This window comes from Gekko japonicus, unplaced genomic scaffold (assembly GCF_001447785.1).
Source record: "Gekko japonicus isolate JY-2015 unplaced genomic scaffold, Gekko_japonicus_V1.1 scaffold121, whole genome shotgun sequence".
Lineage (NCBI taxonomy): Eukaryota > Metazoa > Chordata > Lepidosauria > Squamata > Gekkonidae > Gekko > Gekko japonicus.
In genome coordinates, this window is record NW_015174275.1 from 755,098 (window position 1) to 775,067 (window position 19,970).

Here is a 19,970-nt window from a genome sequence, read left to right on the forward strand (position 1 = left end):
GTTTTCTGGCCCGTGTGACCGGGGCATTCAGCTGTAGCTGACACTAGACCCTGATTTCTTAGATGGAATTATTTCTCAGGTTATGTTTAACACAGCTAAGACCAGGAGTCTCCTTTTATTCAAAAGATGAACCTGTCTGACAGATTTTTAGTCAGACTCTTCAGACATCCACTCCTTTAGCGGAACCTTTTCTTTACTGAACAGTAACTGCCACTGAACTCAGAACAAACTAACTCTCCCCTCAGCACACAGATGATCTTATATTTTGCTCAGCTGGCGCTGGCCAGTCAGAGAAAAGGAGCAACCTGTCACTCAGGCTCAATGTTCTAGAGCAGAGTTAACTATTCCCCTCTCTTCTCTGATTTTGCTGCATTAGGAAAACAGCATTTTAAATGTAGTCTGTCACAGTACCATACTTAGAATACTGCAGAATTCCCTTCTCTGGCACACATCAACGTTTCATGCATAAATGTATAGCCCTCCCTATTTCAGAAGGTATTGTGGATGAACTTTCAGTTTCAAAGATAACAGATTCAAGCTGTGCCCATGGTGTTTGATGGCTCATTCACATATGTAAAATTCTGTGCTTTTGTCAAAAGCTGAACATGAACTGTGTGAAATGTAAACATCACCTTTAAAGATGCTGAACAGACATCTTGAGTTCCTAGTTGGCAATATCCTGTTCTTTAACAACAAGTAGGAGCTACGTATCACGCTTGGAAACCTGCTGGCTCAGTTCCTATTCTGCTCACTGGTCAAAAGCATGAGGCCCATCATTTGACAAACTGTTCTAATGCATCTGAGTGAATTCAGGCACATCCCTACGATTTCCTATTATGACTGACAACACTTTCTCTCAGCCACTCCTACCCCCGTGGACTGTCTATGATTTTTAAAAGGCACAGAGTAAACAGGGAAGGGGGAAAAACAGATTTTTCCGTTCAGACTCACAACTAAAGTGTCTTGTGACCTCAGGGTCTCCCCAAAAGTCAACTAAATCTTGTGATAGTTCCCAAGCAGATGCCACTGACTGTGCAGATGCAAAAAGCAGGCAATGCGATCTATCCAATGTTGATCATTTAAAAGTTAAGTCTGAACTTACAAAGAAAGGTCAAACAGCAAGCAATTCTGTGCTCTGAACAAGTCATCCAACTCGGTGAGCTGATCCCGACCACAACAGATATATGCTTCTTCTCTGGTTATTAAGGTTATTAAATTCTTGAGCTGGGCAAAAGCAAACCCAAACAGCCATAACCTGACCCTGGCCCCGGTCACACTAGGGGGAAAGGCACGCCTGAAGTGTGACTTTTTAGAGCCGCATCAAAAGAGAAGCGTGGCTGTGGGATCAGACAGATCCCCCCCAGCCGCCACGCAGTTCCTCCCCGGCATGATCAGACGCTGGGGGAAGCCCGCTGCGCATGTGTGTTCATGCGCAGTTCGGCAGGACCTCGCATGCTGTGGGAGAGACGGGCATGTTGGCAATCAGACGCCCGCCCCTGCTGCGTGGCACCCGGTAGGTAGTACTCTTTCGGTGCTACCTTTTTGAGCTGCATCTTCGCCCAGAAGAGACGAATCGGGGACGGGTGTGCGCCGCTTCCCAGATGTTGCGGTGTGATCGCGCCCACTTGATATGCCCCCAATCCGACCCTCCCGCGGGGCAAATCCTCCCATGTGACCGGGGCCCCTGTAGCACATGCAGCTGTTGCACAGCCACAGAACAAAAACTACTACTGCTACTACTACTTCTCCTCCTCCTCCTGCTCAATAAGTTGCAGCCAACTTATACCGACTCCATAGGGTTTTCAAGGCATAAGATATTCAGATGTTTTTTGCTATTGTCTGCTTCTGTGCAGTAACCGTGGTATTCTTTGGTGGTTTCCTAGCAAAATATTGTCCAGGGCTTACCCTGCTTAGCTTCCCAGGTCTGATGAGATCAGGTTAGCTTGGGCTTTCGAGTTCAGGGCAGTCTTAAAAGGTAAAGGTTCCCTTGCTCGAAAGCGAGTTGAGTCTGACTCTAGGGTTGCGGTGCTCATCTCCGTTTCAAAGCCCAAGAGCCAGCACTGTCCGAAGACGTTTCCGTGGTCATGTGGCCGGCATGACTAAACACCAAGGCGCACAAAACGCTGTTACCTTCCCACTGAAGTGGTACCTATTTATCTACTTGCAATTTCTTGCTTTCGAACTGCTAGGTTGGCAGGAGCTGGAACTAGAGACGGGAGCTCACTCCGTCATGCGGCAACTCGGGTCTTGAACTACTGACCTTCCACAGCCTGCAGTTCAGTGTCTTAACCACTTGAGCCACCACAGCTCCTTCAGGGCAGTCTTAAGCATGCTGCTATTCAAGACAAACCTCACTAGGGAGCCTCAGTCTGGAGATCACCTCCCATGGAACTGAAACTATTCAAGCAATGTTTAGATCTGCTTAGTGATAGTGTTTGTGTCAAAGTCTGCAGTATGACTAATCAATACTGAGTACTCTAAGGCATTTCACATGCAATATCTCAGTAAACCCTACAGTAAGCATAGAAGAAGAAGAAGAAGAGATTGGATTTATACCCCGCCCTTCACTTGGAGTCTCAGAGCGGCTTACAAACTCCTTTCCCTTCCCCTCCCCACAACAGACACCCTGTGAGGTGGGTGGGGCTGAGAGAACTCTGACACAAACTGCTCTTTCAGGTACAGCTGTGCCAGAGCTTGTGACTGACCCAAGGTCACATCAGCAGGTGCAAGTGGAGGAGTGGGGAATCAAACCCAGTTCTCCCAGATTAGAGTCCGCACACTTAACCACTACACCAAACTGGCTCTCAAACTGAGATGTCCCCCAGATTAGAGTCCGCGCACTTAACCACTACACCAAACTGGCTCTCAAGGAAGGAAGGAAGGAAGGAAGGAAGGAAGGAAGGAAGGAAGGAAGGAAGGAAGGCCACAGACAAGGGCTTTAGGCTGCTAGAAGCCAACTAATGAATTCATGGGTAAGATGGGATTTGGGCCTCTCAACTCCTATCTTGGCAATTTATGTAACGTCTAGAAGGCTGAAAAATTTGAATAGGTGGCTATCAAAGCGGATTAAAAATCTGCAGAGTTTTAGCAACCTTGTACAGGTTCAGAGGTTCAGAAAAGTTACACTAACAGAGTGGGGGTGGGGGTGATTTTTCCCAATTCTTGCTGCAGATCTCTGACTCTTTCCTGATCCTGCATCTAGGGGGTCAGTCCCCAGTTCCCAAGGAATGACACTTCAAGGATCATTATGGCTTGCAGTGAGAAGGGAAAGACAACAAAGCACTCCCATTCCACTCACGGAAATCCTTCCTATCTGCAGAGATTTATGACAAGATCCAAATTGCAGTAATTTACAGTGGTAGGAAATAGCCACTTCTATACCCCCTCCCATCTTCCTCTTCAGATTGAGCATCCTTTCCATTCTGCCTGAAGATGGCATGCTACTAACTGGGAAGCTCTTGTATGCCTATATGTTTCAATAAAAGTAACCACCAAATCTACTTACATTTACTGTAAACATATGACTCTCCCACTCTCCATTATATGGACAGCTTTCAAGGCCCATAATGAAGGCTTAGAATAACGCTGCAAAAGAAACTTAGAAGGAAAGAACAGATCATGTCTTGCAGACAGGGAAGAAATTGGCAAGAAACATCCCCATATGTTAATGTTCTCCTCAGATCAAGACCCCTGGTAGCTATTCATGCCAACCTTCAAACAACCAAGCCCACGCCCTTAAGTTTCTATAGCCTATTGGTGGAATAATGTTCAATATAGGGAGTACTACAGCTTCTGCAAGACTTTGCCTCAACAGTGAACAGCTTGACTTCTCATAAGGGTATGACAGATTGCAAGGATCTGCTTTAAAAATGAAATATTCCAGTGAACACATTGTTGTTCCAAAATAGATTTTTGAAAACCACCAGCAGGATGCTGAAAGCTGCTGAACTATGTACGGGATCAAGGTGGTCACAAGAATATAACATTGTAATGTCCCTACCTATGATTCCTCTCTCCTTCTCTCTCTGCATGTCAACCACAGCTACTGTGAATGACACACTACTGCAACCACACAACCAAATACTAATAGTGATGTCTGATACAGGGCTATGACACCCCTTGTCAGCTCACACAGAGTGCCTACCACCCTCTACGTCCTGTCTTCTTCAGGTTATGGTTTTTAAGTAGGTCAGGGCATCACACTTGCCACCCTTCTTGACTCTTTTCAAATCTACAAAAAGTTATGACCATTTCACACCCTGATCCTCTCTCTCACTCCCAGAGACATCCACAGACAGGATAGCTTAGCCCTCTTTATAATCAGCCCTCACTCACACAGAGCTATTGAGGTTGGGGCTCAAACACTGTTCCAATCACTCACTGCCACTATTCATTCATATCCTAGAATATATGTACGTAGACCGAGATATTACCTTGTGTGTGTGTGTGTGTGTGCGGTTTCCCCTTAGACATGCAGCCCACAGAGTTAATCAAAACAATAAACTTTAATTTATAAGAACAAAACAGGAAGGAACCTAAAGTCTAAGAAACAATGTTTCACTTCCATTTAACTTTAGCACTTGAGGTCTTAAGCTCTTCTGTACAGGTTCCCTCAATCAAAAAAAACATTTTCACCTCAGCCCTGAAGTTGTCAACTTCTCTCTCTGCTGCTAAGCCCTTCTAACAGCCTTTTTTCAACTGCTGTTTTTCAATTTCCCTTCTCTCTCTTTTTTTTTAGCCTGAATATGATCTGTAAACCACATCCATATTGTTTAGCAGCGATTCCACCTTCATCTCCATCACTGGGGCTAGTAATTCGCTCATTGCTTCTTTAAGATTCTCCCCCTTATTCTCTGGCATGCCCTGGAAGCGAAGAATCATGTTGGCCTTTTCCATTTGAAGTTGCAGCAGCTGATCTTCCGTGGAGCTTTGTTTCCTTTCCAGCTTTTGCACTTTTTTCTTCACCTTTTGCGTAACAGCAACCACTTCATTTCCCTTCTCAGTATTTTGTTTCAATATTTGCAATGTCTCGTTTATCTGAGTTTGCTGAGAGGTAATACATGCAGTCATTGTTGACGTCTGTTCCTTGAAGTTATTCAGCTGTTCCAGCAGAGGGCGCATGTATTCCGCTATAGACCTTGCCACCTCACTGGTAGCTTCAGGTTTTGGGCTCTCAGTCCCTTTCGCTTTCACAAGTTTTTCTTTGTCCTTCTTCCCCGCCATCTTTATCATTTGTTTACTTTTGCAATTTTTTAAAAAGTCTCTGAATATGCGCTTGAACGCTTGAACTTGCTCTGGTAGGTACTTCTAGACAGTTTCCTTCGCGTTTTCTTCCGCACCCCCCTCTATCACTCAAAAGTTCATGCGCATGGGAGGCGTCCCTCCCCCACTCGCCTTTTTCCCGTTCCGTGCAGTGGTGTGGGGAGCTATATTTTTTCTTTTCAAACGCTTTAAAACTGACTCACGTTCATAGTTGGTCTTTCGACCTCACTTTAAGCTTCATTTCTGACGCTCCATCTCCTGCGTTTGTCCCGATCAGCGTCACTAAATTCCATTCGGTCTCACAGCACATCGGACCTTTGGAAAGAAGAGGCGCCTCAATTCTTTGGCATTCTGCCGTCAAAGAGGCAACCTCTTAAAAGTTCCATGGCCAGGGTCCCTTCGCCGGGCCCCTGGGGAGGGGTTCGAGCCTGCGCACCCCCTCCTTCAGCTGGAGCGCAGCTTCACCCCCAGGAGGTCCGGGAGGTGAGTCTGCTAGCGCGCCGCCATCAACCGGAAGTCAATTTCTCTTCTCTCAACATTCCATCCACTTTCATTAGAGAGAGCAGTTGCTCTTAGAGAGAGGCAGAACTCACACTCAGCTACTGATTCCACACAACCAAATGCTAATAGTGATGTCTGATACAGAGCCTTAGACAGCTTGGAAACTGGCTCATCATTCACCGTTTTATTACAGAACCTGTCAAAAGAGACTTGCCTGTGTGAACATCCATCCATCACTAGAGGATAATATACTTAACAAGACAGTAAAGTTAAGTTAGCTCTTCTCTTAAAGATGGTTTTATCAAACACCGAAGTAGCACACACCAAAACAAAAACAAAAAACCCAGCAGCCTAGAACATTCTTTAGAACTTCCCCCCCTCAAACATAGGCACATTTCCCACTCTCATTATATACTGTTGATTCCATCTGACGTGGCTGGACTGCATTTTTTGACTGCTAGCAACATTGAAATAGTGGCAAAACGATTAGTCTATACTTACAAGCCCATTTGTGAGTAAATGGGGGGAAATTAACACCTTCATAGATGCCCTAAAGCAAGAGAAAGAGTAAAAATGGGAAATACAGGAGAAACCCCCCAAAAGCAAATTGGATGAAGTATCTAAAGTTAAGAAAACATAAACATACAGGCCAAATAATACTGCTAGTCAATTTAAAAAATAACAAATATATGAAAATGCATTTATTTATTTCACAATAGTACTTAATGCAAGAGAAAGAGTAGCCATCATCACTCATCTCATTCTGTGAAATCTATACCTTAAGTTGTATAAAGACTACAATGCCTGTCCTTTGCTCTCGGCCTTTAAAGGGACTTGGGCATTCCATCTGGCATCAGAGAGATTTTTCATCAACTACTGCTATGGTTTCAGTTGGATGGGGTCCATTTTTCTGCTGATTCTTCTCAACACACTGACCATGCAAACTCACACTAGCCACATCCTTCACCCACAACCTACCTGACCCACAACCAGAGCCTAAGCTACAGTGAATGTATATGCAATCTGTGTACAGCGTACACTCGATTTTTCTTTATTTGTATTCATTCTCAAATTACATTCAACACATGTATACCTGAACATATGATTGAAAATGCACATTTATCCAGGTATGGCTCACCTGTTTCATTTGTAAAGTGAATAGGCACTGGCTTTTTCTTACAAACCAATGACACAGGACATATGTGTGTTCTCTGTAACATGTGAACAGACCTGAAGAGTTCTTAAGATCATGGCCTTAAGGTTCTTTTCCTCCCTTCCTTCCCCCCCTTTTAACATCAGACTGATGAAGAACTTTAGAAAACTTGAAGGGGGGGGGGAATCTTCAGAAAAAAATACTGGGTTTTCCCTTGAACATTTCCAGTTAGTTGTCAAGCCTTCACATCTCTATCATAGCAAATCCCCAAATAAAACCTATGTGGCTATCGACACTTTTGTATTAAGCCAACTGTAGTTGCACAACTAGAAGCTTACATGGGTACTCATAACCTATGAACATATTTATTCAATTTGTAATGCCTAGATGTTTGTCCTTTTTGCCACAGGAACCAATACACATGGGATTATTAATACAACTTTGCAGAAAATGTTTTTTTAAAAATGGTGTGCTCTGCTAAAACTATAATAAATAATAATAACAACAACAACAATAATAACAATAACAATAACAGCAGCAACACAATATCATCACCTCTCACTTAAGCAGCATGCACAAGATTAGATAACAGACCAGCCATAAATACAATGCAATGCATGTTTTCCACTGCATGAAGAAAAACAGGAAAAATGTTACAGCACTATAAAATTATAAACATGGCCACAGACTTGTCGGGCTAAACTGATTCGATTTCTAATCATTAAAGTGTTGTGACCTGTTCCAAAATAAAGCAGTAGAGCCAGTATAACCCTAAAGCCATATCTGTCATAAAAGGAGAAACTTCACTTAGAATGCACTTCTAATGTTCCACTTTACAACGCATTCAGTACGGTTCACAGGAAGACCTGGGGGCGTACTTTACCAGCCATTTGGTTTCATCAGCCCCAGTGCTATACCATGACAAGTCTAAAAATATCTACTCTTATTAAAGAAAAGGTGTGAAAACAAGAGGGATGTTCTGATTATTATAGGCGGCTTCATGCAGTAGTATTTTCTACAGGGAGATCTAGTCCATAAAACATATGGATACAGCAGAATCTGAAGTACTGCTTCCTAACCACTGTATTCACAGTGGGGGAAAACATTCCTACCACACAATGAGTTTAAAAGGAGACACTGTGAGGTTAAGTAGTCTTGTGATTCAGCGTTTTTTCCTCTGCAGCCCAAATTGCCACTGCTCTCATATAATGCTAATCACATTTTACTTTCACAATAATAGTTTCATAAATACAACCTCTTAGATTATACTAGCACAAAGTACAAGGATTCTACAATGATGTTGTGACACTAACAGTACAAACCTAAACAGAGTTGTGTCCTCTAAGTCCATTGATTTCCACAGATTTAAAGGGTGTAGCTCTGTTTAGGATTGCACTGTACATAAACTGTCCTGCCTTGAGTTCAAAGACTGCAGCGTTTAATATATACTTTAACAGAAACCAACTAGATTGGTTTCACACAGGTGATTGTGTGAATTCATATCTGGACGGTAACTTGCTTTGATTCATACAAAAGAAAGAAAACAGTGGATTCCCACTGCTAATTATATACATTTTATAACTGCAAAGCAAAACAGCCATTGACAGGGTAGCACTTAATGCCTTTCAAACCCCAGTCATATGATTATTCTTCTGATCCTCATGTTATAATTGAGGGGAAATAAGGTATTTTAAAAGTCTTTCTATTTTTCCAGGCAAACAGCTGGTGCTGAAAGTGTATACTAATGTATCACATACGTAAAGCTACCTCATACAAAACCATGACTCCAGTGAAACCCCCCACCCCCCAAAAGGCAATATGCCTACTGGAACAAAGATTTTTCTCAAATGTTTTATGTATATATTATCCAGACAAGCTTACTCCCAGAAATTTAGAATTGACCAGAACCGCAGTATTAGCTTACAGGTTAAAGAGACAGGTCTCTGGCAATACTTGACTTTTTCTCTCCCCCATCCTCTGATGATGAGTTCTGCAGAACTAAAACTTGCATCATATTGTTCAGTTCAATTCAGTTTATTTATTTTGGTACATAACCAGCACATTTCAGCTAAAACAATTTTAAAGGTGCAATCATTAGGATTTAAAATATATATAAAACATTTAAAACATATACAAAAATATTACACAAACAGGAATCCACCATAAATCTAAAATACCCTGGGATAAAAATACATAAAACACAGAATTCATCTAATCTACTTTCACTTTCATCTACTTCTTTACTTCTTCCTTACAAATTCTATAAACAGCAGCTAAAAAACTAGCCCAAATTAATGTAAGCTGGGGGTTAGATTTAGATAGAAACTTCTTACTTATAAGTATTGTGTTTTGCTTTGGACCACCACAGTTAACTTGAAACAACTGCAATTAATACATTGACCCCAAGAAGGGCGAGGAGGGCCAGCCACAGCAGTTGTGCACATGCGCAGTTCACCATTACGATGCATACCACGGGATAACTGCGCACCAGCAATCCCACGGCCGCCGTTGCTGCGCATCATCCCTTTCACTAGTCTCTTTTAGATCCGCATCTTCGACCAGAAGGGACGGGCTGGGGGGCAGAGGCGTGATGCTTGCCAGATGTTGACATCTGATCGCGCCAGTTGAATCCGCCCTCAACCTGTCCGTTTCGCAGGGCAAATCCTCCCGTGTGACCGGGGTCGTGAAAGGGCATTACCTACCGGATGACGCGCAGCAACGGCGGCCGTGGGATCGCTGACGTGTGGTTATCCCGTGGTATGCGTGGTATTGGTGAACTGCGCATGTGCACAACTGCTGTGGCTGGCCCTCCTCGCCCTTCTTAGAGTTGCTTCCCCTGCAGCATGTGATCACGGCTGCCGGCAGAAGCACAGAGCCTCGGGGGACCTGTCTGATCCCACTGCTGCGCTTCTGTTTGTTCCAGCTCTAAAAAGCCACACTTCTGCCGTGGCTTTTCCCGCTAGTGTGACTGGGGCCGTTGTTCATCTTCTTTTCTTTTCTTTTTTTGAGATCTGGGGCAAGCCACATTGATCTACTGTGTAGTCAGGTTCTTTGAATATATATTTTAAAAACAACTTTGTGTAATACTTGGATAACCAAAAACACTGTTTTCAATGCATGCAAATGTGTACAAATTTTCCTTCACCATCACCAAATGCAGATAAAAGATATCTGGAGCTGCAAAACTTGCAAGGGTAAAGTCATGGAAACAAGTTTCTCCAATCAAACCTCAATTCACCACACACAATTTCTTCATCAATGGCTACTAAGACAAGATGCCAAAGGCTTCTCACCATTCCAACTTTTATACATATGCAGTTTATCACATCATCTATCTCTCTATATAATAATTCTGTTTTGGTCGTGGACTCTTCTGAACATTCCACACACACCCAAATCAGTTGGCTCCCTTATCTGTCACTCAGAAGCTGCCCCTACCCACTGGCTATGTTGCCTGAGTCTCACCTCCAATAGTTTGTTCTTCCTCTCCCCCCAGTAGCCAGTAGGAACACAGAAGCTATTTGCATATGCGGCCTGATTGGCCTTTGCCTCTAACATTCTAAACAATTTGTTGTTGCTGTTGGGAGTCATTGAATGTGTCCTGAGGTAAAATACATACCAAATTTTCCCTTAAACGATCACTGGAGTTGCCAAAATACATATCCCAATCTTCCCTTAAACAGTTACTGGAGCTGCCAATCTCCCTGTGGGGCCTGGAGATCTCCCAGAAATCACTGTATGTTCCCCAGCCACAGCACATCATTTCCCTTACAGAAAAATTCCCAGCTATTACAATGGCTGCTTTGAGCAGTGGACTCTATTGCATTATACCCTGCTGAAGTCCCTCCACACCCCAAACCCTGCCCTCCCCAGGATCTACCCCTCAAATCTACAGGTCTGGCCCTCCCCTTAGTATTGCCAGCTTCAAGGCAGCACCTGGAGATCTCCAAGATCAGTTCTCCTGGAGAAAATGGCTGCTTTGGGCAATGGACTCTATGGCATTGTACCCTGCTGAGGTCCCTCCACACCCCAAACCCTGCCCTCCTCAGGCTCTACCCCTTAAATCTACAGGTATTTCCCAACCCAGAGTTGGCAACCCTGTATCTGGCTATGGAACCGCTTTCCAGTTCCTTGGAACCCAGAAGACATGGCATAGAAGGAGGTGCTTTTCTACCTTAGCTGCCACTGCATAACCCCAAATCAACATAAGTCAGGGATGGAGGGAACCATACCTGTTACCATGAGGCTGTCCTCCCATACTACCCACTTGGGGCAGCAAAATGACTTGAGACAGTCCTGCCTTATAGCGATATATAGAAAAGACTAGCTGTGTTCCCGATGACTTCTGCCTAATTGGGCCAGCCTTTCAAGGTTATTTACATATGCGGGCTGATTGGGCCTTGATCCATTCCACACATCATCCTCTCCCCCCCCCTCCAGCCAGTTGGAACACAGAGGTCGTTTGCATATGCGGCCTGACTGGCCCTTGCCTCCAACATTCTAAACAGTTTGCTGTTGCTGTTGGGAGTCATTGAATGTGTTCTGAGGTAAAATACATCTCCCAATCTTCCCCTAAATGTTCACTGGGGTTGCCAGTCTCCCTGTGGGGCCTGGAGATCTCCCAGAAATCACTGTGTTCCCCAGCCATAGCACATAATTTCCCCTACAAAAAATTTCCTAGCTATTACAACTGATCTCCAGATGGCCAAAAAGAAGTTCTCCTGGAGACAATGGCTGCTTTGGGCAATTGACTCTATGCCATTATACCTTGCTGCGGTCCCTTCCCACCACAAACCCTGCCCTCCCTACAAGTATTTCCCAACCCAGAGTTGGTAACCCTATAACAGCCCTGCCTTATAGCTAAGCAGAAGGAAATAAACATGGCTCACCTCCCTCTATTTTTCCCTTCCCTCCACCGCCCCACCAGCCACAGCCAGGACACTCACCTGAGCTTCTTTCTAGAGCTCGTTGTATTTCTTCCCACAATGGACTTTACTCCTAGTTCTGAAATAAATATGCTACATGAAAGCAGAGTACTTTATTTTATTTTTATTTACTTACTTCATTTATATCCCACTTTTATCCCTGATGGGGACCCAAAGGGGCTTCCATTGTTTTCCTCTTCCCCATCCTCACAACAATCCAGTAAGGTAGGTTAGGTGGAGAGTGAGTGAACTGGCCTCCTCTGCAAACTAGGCTACAAGGTTGGGACTTCCAGAAGAAGACCTTGCAGACTTAAGCAGCTATGGTAAGCAGAACCAGATGAACAAGCACAGAGAGACTACCATCAATGAAAGTCATATTCAGGGAATAATATTTAAGGGTTTCATATTAAAATGTTCAAGCTGAACTCTGGCAACCACCACCAGAACTGTGGGGACCTTCTTGCTATTGCTCATGTGGAGCAGTCTGCATTCACAGCCCTTTGCCTTCTCACAGCCAACAATAAACCCAGGCACACCTGCTGCTCCCTGAATGTTGCTACCGATGAGGAAGAAACTCAGTAATCCTAAAACTGTTGGTCTGAAGCAACTAGATGTGTGTCTGTGACAGAAAGAAAGGGTATATACTTTCCATAAAGCAAGGTCCAGTCAAACGCAAGCCATGGCTTTTTAAAGAAACGGCTTACGTGTTAGTCCTTTCCCACACAGCGATGCCCCTACCAAAGCCTCACATTCTCTGCAGTTTCCAACATACCACAGTGGCTTCCAGGTGGCAGCTTCTCCTGCATGTTCCTTGCCCTAGTCCGCATGGTGGCTATCCCCCACACTACAAAGGTCATTTCTTCCAAGTTTTTTTAAAAAAAAATCATAATAGACATAGCAATATATCATAATTGTCCCTGCCACACAGCAGGAAAAACAACGGCAGAAGTGCGGCTAATCTGAGCCACACCAAACTAGAGACACCGCGGCGGGATCCCACGGATCCCCTGAGCCGCGGCGCCATTGCTCCCCGGCATGATCAGATGCCGGGAAGAAAGCGATGGTGGGAGGGGGAGGCTGGCGACCTGCGCATGCTCACACATGCGCAGTTCGGCCAGGAGCCGGGGATGCGCCGGCGAAAGGACGCGCCGGCGATCCCACGGCCGCAGTTGCCGCGGCCTTTCGGATGAACCACCCAGGTAGGTGGTTCTTTTTTGGTGCGGGGTTTTGGGCGGGAGGGACAGATCGGTGACGGCCAGGAAACGCTTCCCAGATGTTGCCGTGGGATCGCGCCCATTTGCCGCGCATCCGTTCCGTCCCTCTCCCGGCCCAAATCCTCGCGTGTGACCGGGGCCAATATTAATAATATGTCAACTGCCAATTAAACCAACAAAACAAACAAACTCAAAAAAGCACCCTGGTGACATGCAAGAGGGGAGAGAGCTGCTGCAGGGACTAGGACAGGGAAAATGGCTGCTGTGTGGGCAGGACTGGGAAAACTCAGACCTTCCCACCCACATAGCAGCCAGCTGTGATCTTACCAAAATATTGTTGCAAAGCAAATTTTGGAAAGATCAGAAAAAAGCCAGGGAAAGCCCACGAGGTGCACAAGTACACCACAGTACTATGGGGATAACGGGGGGCGGGGATGCTTTCCAACAGCAGTGAACCTAAAGCAAATAATCCAGTTGGAAATGGCCTAATTCTCAGGCATAGTGCTCTTATTGTTTAGGCCAAGTCTACAAACTTGATTTATTTACCTGCAATATGGAAACGTAACCAGGCCTGCCAACTTTCCCATGCAGAGTCATAGGGTAAACACATGACACGCAGTAGCAATTTCATTTTGATTTAACATAATTATATTTTAAATAACAGTGCAGTCCATCCCAATTTAAAAAAAAAAAACCCTGAAACAGCAGCATGCACAAACTTCAGGGGTGAAGAATATAGCATGAGGTTAACCCCACTGTAAGGTTTTGCTACTATTTTTGTCTAAGGTTGGGTGTGCTGAAAGTTGCCTGCTTCCAGAGACAAGCTAAATGTAAAACGCCTTGCCTTCTTTCTCCAGCAAGTGGGAGGAGTCTGCCACCAAAACTTGTTTGTAAGAGGATGGGGAAAGTCCTAAGAGTAATGGGAGGGGGCAAAGGAGAGAAACGTGATGTCATGAAACAGAAAGTCCTTTTCAGAAGGGTAGTCCTTGCAGAAGTGGTTTTGTACCAGACCGAAGATTAAATGTATTAGCACACAGATTGGTAATATTGGGATGTGACAAAGCAACGTTACAAAGGGCCTTTTATGAACAGCTTTGCCTTCAAATTACAGTGTGAATTGTGATTCTTCAGGCTAGGAAACCGCCTCGTCATCCCACAGCTAGATATTAACAGCAACCAAAAGATAAACAAACCGCAGTAGAAAAGAGAGAGATTAAAAAACAGCTATGTCTTTTAAAGTGGGCACAGAATCACTGTCATTTCTTCACTTTCCAAGAGGAAAACAAAATACAGCTACACTCTAAAAAACTTGTTTTCCCACAGCAAATTAGATCCATGTATCAATTATGTGAAGATCCCTCCCTGCTAAAAAGTGTGCAGTGCCCAAAGAAAATGATGACCCTTCTATCCTTTACAGATATGAGAAAACAGAAAACCCCAAACCAAAGCAGGCTGGTAACACTGCGATATTTGCTTGTTCCCCCTCATCTACTATCTTCACCCTTGCCATTTTGCTGTTTCCCTTGTACTTCTACTATGGCCTGGCATAAGCCCGAAAGCTGACTGGGAAATGGATTTTTCCATCTCCTTGCTTATGTATTAATGAAGGTCTGGGAAACACAGGAACCTTTGTTGGCACCACAAGGCATTATCGTGACCCAAATAAGGAATCATTAGGAAGGATCACGACCATTTTATCAACTTATAATCCTTTCCCCACCCTGCAAACTTACTTTATTTAGAATTTCATAAAACCTCAGTTCCTGAATCCAAACCTTGTTTTGAAAATTCACGGGATTGTTAGCTTTCATGATCAAGGAGAGAATGTTCAGTTTTACAGAAGAAGAAGCATCTTTGTCAACTCATATTTTAAAAAAGGTAAGAGCTTCACTGATAAGGATCAGCTTTCCAGAGGAATTAGGAGGTCTATGTCTGTCGTGGCGGTTTGGAGGGCCTGTAACATGGGACTCTTTAGAAGGGCCTTTAGCTGTTTCTAAGAGTTACTTTGTGGGCCTTGGGCTTCTTTCTGATCTGTTACAATCTAATTTTAGTGTTTCTGTTTTCAAATATTACATTTTATACTATTTTTATTGATATCTGCCTTGGGAGAAAGGTGGAATTATATGGGTTTTTTTAAAAAAATAAAACAGAAAGCAAAGCAACAACACAATGTTTTTAAAAGCTTTACAAGCTTCAAAAATGTAATACTGATTTCAGACAAAGCTGTAATCAGTGACAATTTATTTAATACCTACAGCAACTAGAAAACGAAACTCTTGGATCCACACAATTTATTAATTTGAGATAGCTCTAAAGTTCTGCTGCAATACTGTCACAATGTAAACCATTCACTAGCTCAGCCTGGTTTCTAGCAGTTTCAGACTGGTTTTATAAAATACTGCTATCTACATAAACATGGTATGCACAAATTAGGTTGGGGTCACATGCGCGAGATAAAGCGGGGGGAAAGCGAGGCTATTCCAGATGAATTTGACCCGCAGTTGCGCGATCACACAGTCCTTGAAAGCTGCAGGCACAGCCCGCCACTGCATGATCAGACGCAACCACGGTTGAGTTGGGTTTTTTATTTTGCTGTTTGTTTCCGAAGCACTTAAACGAGTAATCAATTAATCACATCTCCGCACTGAGGGCTCCCTATGGAGTTTGCAATGATACGCATACTGAGAAGGGGGGAAAAAACAACGGCATGAAGTCGGGATGGCCTGATCAGACCATCCTGACGTCATGAGAGCGTGCTGGAGCGATCAGACAGGGGAAAGTCCATCCATGGCCCATCACAACCTGTTTACTACCGGATTTTCCCTGGTGTCTTTTAACTCTGCTTCTCACTCACTGCTCTTCATTTTCAGACCATGCCATCTGAGCTGTTAAAAGGATGACACCTCAAAACCCCATACGATCAATGTGGTTGTCTGTGCAGGATTTCGGTAGAAGAGCTAACACATTATGTTTTAGAATGCCCTCTGTATACTGGCCCCAGAATCAAATTTCTTAACCCAATTCTAACAGCTTTACAAAGTCTAACATCAGACATTGAAATAATAACCTTTTTGCTTTCAGATGCCAATCCCACTATTTCCTATAGAATGGCACTCTATGCTCATGCTGCAAGGAAAATTAGAGATAAGGCTACGAAATGTGCTATTTGAGAAACCTGATTTTAAAACCTATATTCTTACTTTGTCTATATATTTTAATTTTTCTTTTAAACGTATTGCCAATCTTTGTACTGTTTTTTATACTTTATATTGTGATGGCCAATGGCTATATGCAATAAACTTTGGATTGGATTGGAAGAACTCTGCTTCTGCAGCGGAACAGAACGGGTTGCCGATGGTCGCGGGGCGTTTTCCAGATCTTGCTGTTTGATCGCACCCTTTAAATCCACCCAGCATTCGTGCCTATGGTGGGTCTAATTGTGTCTATGATTGCAGCCTTAAAGTTGCAAATGCAGGAAACTGTATACAGTCTCATTTCATGTATAAACTTTCCAAATCCCTACACTGTAGTAACAGGACAATGGGTAAACACAAATTATTTCCTCTTTCAGTATATTTTACAGATTTTTCCTCTGTGTAGACCAGGGGTCCCCAACTGGGATTGCCAGGTGCCTTCCTCTTGCCAGAGGGAGGATTTGGGGGGCATGTCGGGTGGGGCAGGGATGCTGCCAACACACTGACATCACTTCTGGAAGTGACTACAAATTGGCGACATCAGAGTGATGCTCTACTTTTGGGGCAAAACTCTATGGTGAAACAGCTACAAACCACAGAGCAGGGGTGGCCAAACTGCGGCTTGGAAGCCACATGCGGCTCGGAAGCCACATGCGGCTCTTTCATACATATTGTGCAGCTCCTGGCAGGGCAGCTGGGGAAGTAGGGGGGGCATGCCTCCCTGATTGGTCTTCCCTTCCCCAGCCAGTGTTCCGCTCCCTGGGGGGGGGCAGAGAAAGAAAGCAACTTTAAGTGCATTCTCAATCCCACCCCACACTGGTCGGCTTGGAGAAGGCAAATAAATACCATTATCAATAACTGTTTTTACCCCTTTTGTTTTTATTTTTGGCAGGCTCATTTAATGTTAATAAAAAGCAAATTTGCATATTTTTCAATAAAATGTGTGGGTAATATTTGTTCATGTCTTGTGGCTCTCAAACATTTTATTCTATGTGGCTCTTACATTAAGCAAGTTTGGCCAACACTGCCATAGAGTCTTGCCCAAAAAGTAGAGTATCCCCCCTCCCACGTCACAATGAGGTCACTTCTAGAAGTAACGTCAGTGCGTTGGTGACGCTGCACTGTGACGTGTTTGGGGGTTGGGCTTTCCCCGCCGGCCAGCTGGCCAGTGGTGAGCCAGAGCCCACAAATGTGAAGGATCCCCCACTCCCACCTGGTGACTGGCAAGCATAGTTCCCAACCTTTTCAAACCTACAGGCACATTTTTTAATTCTGACACAGACTGATAGGCACAACCACAAAATGGCCACCTGGGAAGCCCAGGTCCAGAGGATAAAAGAGGTACATTTTACAAATACACTGGGAAAGAAGAGAGAGAGAGAGAGAATAAAACCAACACTGTAGTGGCAGCTGCTACTGAAATGTTATTTTGATCTTTACAGCCAATCAAATCTCAGATGTGCAAAAAGAAGCCCTACTAGACAGGAGACCACCTGGCCCACCCACTTTCTGCAAACACTTGCTGGGCGCCAGGGAAAGTGTTGTTGGGCACCATGGCACCCCTTGGCACCACACGGACATTGCCTATCTCTGCATAGCAACCCTGGACTTCCTTGGTGGTCTCCATCCACATACTAATCAAGGCTGACACTGCTTAGCTTGGGAGATAGGACGAGTTCGGGCTACCCTAGACTATTCAGATCAGGGCACAACACACGTACTAGGGACAAAGACTCATTGAACCCAGTGATGCTTATTTCTGAGTAAACGAACTTAGGATCACACAGCATGTAGGGTAAGTCAATAAGCAAGAGATCTGTAACTGGATCTCTCCCCCCCCTTTTTTTTTACTTCAAAGCAGTGGTGTCCAAATGTGATTGTTAATGGTGGAAGATAGTGTTTAGCTGTTTCCCCATACTGTTTTCCTGCAATCTTTCCCCACTTATGGGGTGGTGTCAGAGCAGTAAAAATATATATAGGAAAGGAAACACCTGCTCCCCCAGCACCACTTTCCAATCAAATTTAGAGCCACCCTGGGGTTGCTTAAAACAAAGACAATGTGAAATGAAACTATGGATACCCCACGTAACATCAAACTACAGACTAAACTACCTAATATTAACCCATATTTTTTCCACATCCATCCAACAATATTTTTAATGACATTGCAGTTTAATTTTTAATGCCTTCTTCCCAAGGGCTGATTCTAACCCACCCTTTCTGCAGTGCTACAGGCCTTTTACCTGTAGCAAACTAGAAGAGATGTGAGAAATTATTCTGTGAGGGCCCAGAGGATCGTTTCTGAACTGATTCTTAGGCTTAATTTGAACATCGTGAGCATCATGTGCCTGCTGCACGGGAGGCAAACAATGGGGGCTCCCTGGGGTTTGGTGACAGCATTGTGGGAACTTACCACAAAATCCACAGAGCTGTGAGTTACAAATGTTACAGCTGCAATGCAGAGCCTCTTCTATAAACAGGTTAGTGTAGGAGATTAGTGTGTGTGCGTGTGTGTGCATGTGCATATCATACCTCCTTTACAGTGATGTCCATAGTTTTTTAATTTTTATTTTTGCCAGACCTTACATATCTCAGACTCCCCACAAGCCATACAAAAACCAGCCTGGTCTTTTTTTATCCATACAGTGAACACCAGGCAAAAGACTATTCACATTTATCCCCCCCCCTCACTCCTTTCCACTTCCCTAATTCATCAAGGAAAGGGAGGAGGGCAACATAAAACAGAATCACAGGATAGGAAGTCTCACCACACCACCCCAAGCATGACAGCATGAGGCAAGGCAAAAACCAGATTTTAACCCAATCCATCCTCAGTGGAGGATGGGGAGGAGAAACAGAGAGGGCTGAGAAAGGCCAGGACACATGTCCCCACCAAGACCTGTAACTGGCCAAAAATTGCAAAAAAAAAAACCGGGGGGACACACACACACACCCCACGTCCATACAACTTTTCTTCAACCTAGGATAGAAAGAACTACAACCGCTTTAGTCATTTTAGCCACCCTTCCGTCCAAATCGCAGTTGAAGGCGAGGTCATTATGGGGAGGTGAGGGGGCGGCCGGTGCGGCAACAGGTGTCTTTCCCTCCTCGCCCCCACTCTTCAAGCCGGGGGCTGCACGCCTCGCACAGCCTCCTCGGCACACTTCCTTGGGGTGTAATAAGCCTCAGGCGAGTGGGCGGGTGGGGGGCAGCGCTGATGACACCATCGAAATGCCGAGGAAGGTGATGAATGCGGGCGGGGGGGAGAGACGAGGAAGGCTGGCAAGCGCCATAAGAACCTGCAACTCCAACAAGGAGACAGGGCAGGGTCCTCCACCACCCGGGAGGGGGGCTCCAGCGCCATCTCCACTGCGCCCCAGCCCGCCCTCTCCAGGCAGCGCGTTCCTCCCGGGCAGCCCCAGCCCAAAGCGGCGGCGCAGGCTGGGCCCCTTCCGCCCTTCCCTCCTTCTTCCCCCCCCCTCTCTCTCTCTCCCAGGCAAAAAGTCGTGGCTCGCCTCCGTCCCTCCCTTCCATTTGCTTTCCCTCCCGGCGCCCTCACCTGCTCCCTTCGCCTCCGCGCTGCTGCAGACAACGGCTCGCTCAGCCATGCCCAGGCGGCGCTCGCGAAGGATGACCCGACCCAGCTCAGCACGGCTCGGGAGGGGAGGGGAAAAGGCGGGCGGGCGGGAGGGAGGGACGCTCCCTGGGAAGGCGCTTCTGC

The 19,970-nt window shown here is 45.0% G+C and overlaps 1 protein-coding gene across 1 annotated transcript in view; it reads right to left on the minus strand.

The window, feature by feature from the left end:
* FAM49A (family with sequence similarity 49 member A) overlaps window positions 1-19,882 on the minus strand; it is an 84,696-nt gene extending 64,814 nt beyond the window's left edge. Inside the window, exon 1 of the mRNA XM_015423773.1 lies at window positions 19,809-19,882. The gene's annotated coding sequence lies outside the window, so the exon portion shown is untranslated. The remainder of the gene's footprint in view (window positions 1-19,808) is intronic.
* Between the last annotated feature and the right edge of the window lie 88 nt (window positions 19,883-19,970).